Source organism: Pagrus major, chromosome 14 (genome assembly GCF_040436345.1).
Source record: "Pagrus major chromosome 14, Pma_NU_1.0".
In the NCBI taxonomy this organism is placed as follows: Eukaryota; Metazoa; Chordata; class Actinopteri; order Spariformes; family Sparidae; genus Pagrus; species Pagrus major.
The window spans coordinates 7,858,243-7,864,997 of record NC_133228.1 but is presented as its reverse complement, the minus strand read 5'-3'; positions in this window follow the sequence as shown (position 1 = coordinate 7,864,997).

The following is a 6,755-nucleotide window of genomic DNA, read 5'->3' as shown; positions in this document are numbered from 1 at the left end:
CTTCTCCAAATGGCTGGCTGCCTGGGAAGCAGAAACTCCACAACTCAGCTTATTGTGTACACTCCCTTAATACATCGCACACCGGGCTTGTGGCTAACAGACCCGCAGGCTGGTTGGGTGTTTCTCAAAAGGAATTAGAGCCACATAAAGACAAGCAGAGATTATTGGGCCTTGTAATGTGCATTAATTACTGCGCCTTCTGTTAGGGTTTAGCTGCAAACCTGTGGGGTCTCCAGGGTCCTCCACATAGAGCTTAAGACCCGGGGAGAGGCATCCTTCTGCAAATTAAAGTTATACAATGAGGAGATAATGACAATGTGATGTATGGACTATGGACTGAAGTGCCTCATGGAGACAATAACAAAGTCAGGATATTACCTGAGACTTATAGCAGAGAAACAGAGAATTTATCTCCAGGAAAGATTAGAGAAAACTAATCCTCACCTTTATCTCAAGCAGGTTGGACGACTATAAAAGGGATTTTCTCTGATGTTTTTAAAAGAGCTGCAAATCACTCCAAACACAGCTGCTAGACTCCATAAAGTTCAAATAAAGTCTAAATACAGCTAGTGTGACGAAAGCAGGCCGTACATGTAGCTCGACTGTGAAAGCAGCTTGTTACTACACATATTTACGTTTCTTGTTAGGCGGCGACCTCTAGTGGCTGTAGTAATTATAGCATCAGCAAAGGAGGAAGTCAGGTGAAGTAGTATAAAGAGTCACGCTCCCTCCGGTGGACCCCATGGGACCTTATTTCCCAGAAAGACGAATCATTTCTTGATCCCGCTTGAATAGTGACATGAACTACACGTATGATGTATGTCTATTGAAAAGATCATTTTCCAAGTGAAGAAAGTCGCAGTTTGTTGTAATTAAAGTAAAATATCATCTAGTTTTGTGTGAAACCGCTCAGTGAACTACATCGTCTCGCTCAACACACGTCACCAACACCAACATGGCTCAGTAAAGGTACTAAAAAAGGTGAAATCACAATAAATCGCGACTGTCTGCTGTATAGTCTTTATAATTACATATTTTTACAGGCTTACTTTTTATTCATTTGATGACAAACCGAACTTTATTGACTTGAATTGACAAACATAATTTATTTATATTAAGTGACAAAGTTATTTTAAACAAAACCACAGTGTTTTCCTAAACTTAACCAAACTGCGACTTTATTAAGACGGTCCAGCACATGTCACTTGTCACGCTGTAATAATTGGCATCGCTGGCAGTTGGCCTCTTCAGGTGTTCAGTCGCTACACTCAGGTCCACTTTCTCACTTTCACCTTCACCTTCAACTGCATTGCACTTCAACAACAGTGAATATCTTAGGAATCAGTTCAGTAGTCATCATGTGATAATATACATCTTCTTCTTCATAGATACTTTTTCAGCATTTCATTTCAACAGACAGGTCAGTCTTCCGGTGGTTCAAACTGTAATATGATCCTTTCTAAACCAAACCTATACAAGCCCTGTTTATAAGTTTAATACCCACCTATCTTGAGACATAGTTTTAACATCATGCCGGCTTCTGTGGATTTTGCAGTCTAAGTATGTATATGACAGTTGAGCTGAAAATGACGAGGGGAGCGCCAACGCAAAAAACAACTTGTTGTCAGCGGCGATGAAGTCTGAAGATTCTGTGTCAAAGATTTCCGTCGTACATGTACGCCTACTGCACAGTCTTTTTCTTCTTCTGTGTGTGACATGGAGAAGACCTTGGAACGTTGTGCTAATCAACATATACTGCACACGGGAAGTGCTCCAGTGTTTAGCATTTAGATTAAAGCGAGATTGTCTTTGTATATAAATAAATATGTGCTTCCCTCCATCTGACTGCTGCTCCACTCTACACTGCACTTTCCACCCTTTAAGGAAGTTAATGAATAAAATAAGTGATCAAATTTGCTGCGAGGTTCTGTGTTGCACTTTCTACTTCCTCCCGGTCTAATTGCTTGGCCAACCTCCTCGGTGACTAATTGCCCTACCTGGTGGTAACTGATGCTAAATACAGATAGAGTGTGAGAGGCAGTGTCAGGTTGCACAGGCGCGAGCACGTACACGCCAACACGCACACTCTCACGCGCCCTCGTGTTCTGTCAGTAAGGGTATCTGATGTGGCACACCCACCGGCAGCGCCCACACACACACACACATGCACGCGCACCCAAACACACCTCCACGTTAAGTCTCCAGTTACAGCGGGTGCAGATATGTTCAGGGTGTTAAATATTAAAGGCTGTAATATTAACGGCTAGGTGTTGTAATCGAGGAAACTGCTAAAAGGTCAAGTACGAAATACAGGCTGCCCCGTTTGACCATCATGTTAGGTAGCGTTCCCAGCTAGCACTTCTCAAATGTTGACTGGCCGGAGTCACCCAAGTTCAGATTCTGTTGGATTCAAGTCTTTATGTCCGAACCAGTCCAGGCTCTTTCCTGAAAACTGACATTAGCGTGGTATTACTAATGTCTATGTTGCATTCATCAGAGGTAATGTTCTGTTTTGCATTTGCTTTCTTGAACAAATGGCTCTAAATTGAAGCAAAAACATGTAATTGTGTAGTTGAGAGGATTGATACCACTGTCATGCTGTAAATATAAGGCTACAGCCAGTAGGTGGTTAGCTTAGCCTGAAGAGCTAAGAACAAAATCTGCATACCAACACTTCTAAAGTTTACCAATCACCATTTTATATCTCATTAATTTGATATGTACAAAAACCAAAGTGACTTAAAGGTGCAGTATGTAGTTTTGGTGGAAGACATTGCAAGATCTTCACTGACTGATATTTCATGCTTAAACAAACTAAATAAACAAACTCTCTTTGTTTTCATGATTGAATAAACTGATTAAACAAACTGATCTTAAAGGACAATACAATTTCATACTGTTTTAATTTGTTTATATGTGGCGGACCCTGCCACCTTTCTAGCTTCAAACAGTGTTCTGGAGACCTTATTTTCCTCTGAGAACAGCTTGTTTATTCAGTTATGGAAAAACGTTTGTGTTATTACCTCATTAATATTGTAAATATTAAAATTCTGAGATTGAATTTCTTCTCCAAAACTACGCAATGCCCCTTTAACTCGCACTACACATTTTAATCTGCTTTTGATTGAGCTTCTGATTCTGTGACTTTCATGCCAACACTGCACAGATCAACTGACAGACTACAACCTGGAGCTGAAACAGACCGTAAGTAAAATTGTCTAGTCACAATTCCATTAAAGTTTAATCAAACAAGACAATCAAAAATATGGAGAGAAATATCAAGCTTCTGTCTGCTTCTGAAGTCTAGTTTCATATCACAGCCTGTCGCACTAGTCAAACTGCAAAACATCTGACAATAATTCCTGACATGCAAGAAATGCATCTGCTTGTCTGACATCCTGATTGTTGATCATTGGAACAGTTAATCAAGTGTCTTGATCCTCCACAAGCTGTACGTTGAACTGAAACAACAAGCGATTTGGCAGAAATCTGCCCCAAATTTAAAATCAATTAGGGGTGACTACTTCTGGGTCAGAATTGGACTTACTGTGTAAAATGGTGAAAATGTCAAACCCATTTAAGGTATGTTCACATTGAATGTTTTAGAAATGACAAGATTAGAGTCCAGGCAAAGACAAGGGTGGGTGGAACAAGTTGAGCCACAGTCACACTGATACACTTTCAACTTGATTAAAACATCTGAACCTATGACTTCATGAACATACGGTTATTTAAATGGAAAAAAATACTTGAGGAAAGTAATAATGGACTTCTCGATTTCAGTCACACTGCTAACAGTCACTGTTTTTATGCTGCTAGCTAGCAAACAGCTACAGAAACACATGGGCTGATCAGCTAAAACCAAATCTAATTAGAAGAAAAAAGACTTAAAGCAGTGTGTAAAATGTACCTTACAGTCTATCTGAACGTGGGTCAACAACAACATGGAGGAGAAGAACCTTGTTCTCGCTTCACGCTGAATGTTGCTGGTGAGTGTTGTGCTTTAATCACCCTGCGCGCTGTAGGCGTGTTGTTAGCCGTGTACTCAACCCTGTTATCATAGTGTTAGCTTATGTCAATCATAGCCAACATGCAGCGTTTTTTTTTTCTCTCACCGCACAGCGCTGAACAGCACACTGCCAGAGAGAAACGTTGTGTGGACGCACAGATTGGGGATGTTAGCTAACCCTCACCTTGGTTCAGGCTCACCTTGCTATCCCTGGCCACCCCTGAGATACGCCCCTGGTGCAGAGCTGTGCTGGTAACAACAAACACGTGGCAGGAATTGTTCGGTAGCTATAGCTCATACATTATAAATGTAGTAATATTATATTTTTACGCAGATTATATTTCATTGCTGTGAATGCATGAATGGAGATTTCTTCATCAGCTATACAGGTCACACAGACACCCTGTGAATTCAAAGGGAACACATCAAATCTGTTATTTATTCCTCAAGCCACTTACAGGCAGCTGCCATAAATAGACTGAAGTGCATCGCTCCCACACATCATAATCATATGTACATTCTGTATAACATTGAGGCTACATAGAAGAGCATACACACAAATGTGCATATATGTAAACACAGATCTCACTTAAACAAGTATTTGAGTACTTGTGAGGACTCTTTTCGCTCTGAACCTTCAGCTCTACACATCACCTGGACCAATGACCTAATATGTGCTAATTAGCTCTACTTAACCTCGGCCCAAGTCGCGACCCTATAATAACCCATGGGAGACGTGGGGACAGGCGACAAGTCTTCACCCTGAAGATCTGAGACTCCAATTGTTCCTCAGTAAGACAGAAGCACAGGAACACATTAGAGTACATATGAGCACACAGAGAGAGTGATTTCCCCCGTCGGCTGATCTGGTTCATGTCTTCCTGGAGAGGAACCAGAGATAATAGAGAAAGAGAGCGAATCGATTCTCGATGCTCCAGTTTCTTCCAGTTTTCCTCCCACACCAACCTCGCACACACCTGTCAGAGCCGAGGACGTGATTCCATAAAAGCTACAGAGCACGAGCAAGAAACAGTCACTGTTTCAAAAGATGTCCTGCAACAATATTTCTGTATCAACGATCCTTAAGTGATTTCCTACCTTGGTACAACTTGTACTGTGGTATTTTACCAGTAGCTTTATGTGTGGGTTTTAACATTACAGCTACAAATTAGTAACCAGTTGCAAAACAGTGATTTCTTCCACTAAAATATTTGTGTTGTTCCCAGTTTGTTTGTCAGCAAGCAAGATATGTGGTATCAAAAACATTCAAATGAATCTAGTGAACAAAAATGAATGGTCTCAGAAGAGGGGTTTCAAAGAGGCTTTCCATGCTGACAAAAAAAAAATTGAGATGGCATAATGGTAACTGTCACGGCATAAAACACTTTTACTTTTACATTCTGCCACATTGTCATATTTCTCACACATTGGTGCCTGGCAGTAGTACAGTTTCAGGGTAAAGATGTACACTCAAGATCAATTTGGGCCGAATCGCAACTCCTCATGTTTTACAAAATGTTAGATGCGTAAATTGAATAAGAAGCAAATAAATAATAGAAATTAGGATACGGTCGTCTCTGGTCACACTGTGCACCTGTGACTGCACTCCCAGACATCAAGAGAACTCTACTGTGAAGTATGCGGACGACACCACCATCATTGACCGCATTATAAACAAAGATCGGGAGGACATCAATAAGTACAGAGAACAATCTACTGCTCTATGTCAGCAGAACCAAGCAGCTGATAGCAAAGACACACACCTGTCGACATCAGTGGATCAGCTTTACAGCGGGTGATTTAAACCTCCCAGAACATCACTGGTACCATCTGCAGAGCATCAGCGACAATATGTGAAGTGAGATGTCTGCACAGAGCTCAAAGGATACTAAAAGACAACACCCACCCAGTCACAGTCTGTTCACCCTGCTGCCATCTGGCACAAGATACTGAAGTATCTGCTGCCGTACCGCCAGACTACAGAGCAGCTTCACTCCTCAGGCTGAGGCTGCACACTCCACCATGAAGACTTTATTTCTCTGACTTCATTATCATTTATTAATTAGTCTGTATAGTTTTTGTCTTTTGTGTGCGTAAAGCTACTTAGAAAGTTCAAACAGAGAATTCATGATATAATCTTATTTTACATAATTTAATCTTTTAAAAGCCAAATTCCATTCAACAGTCTGTCACTTTATAGATAGATACATCAGCAGATTAGTCATCTCACAGTTGTTGAGACCACTTTACCCCTGTGAAGAAAAGAAAATGATATTCTGACTAACTGCTTTGGGTATGTAAACACACATCTTATATGATTTTAATGGGGTTGAACAAAGGTTTCTATGTAACTGCTGCTACTGTTTCATTTTGTTCTTGATTTTTAAAAAAAAAAAAATACCATACAGCTTCAATAACTCACGCTATGTAATTTAATCAGTGCCCTTGAGTTCCAAGTCCTCAAAGAAACATGATGATTTAAATGTTCATTTGGCACTCAGAGAAATGATGCGTACAAAGACAACAATGGAAAGCTGAAGAGAAACGGGGCAACAGAGTGAAGAAACGTTTGAAATCCATTCACGTTTCACTCTATTCACTCCCATCACTTCCTGGAGAAGCACCCGTACAGTTCATAAGCATGCTAAAAAGCTTACATTTAGCAGAGTAGCAGCGTGTACAAAGAGGCATAAAGCTGTGGGGAATGAGGGGGCTTATCTTTGTAACCCAATCATAATCCAATCAA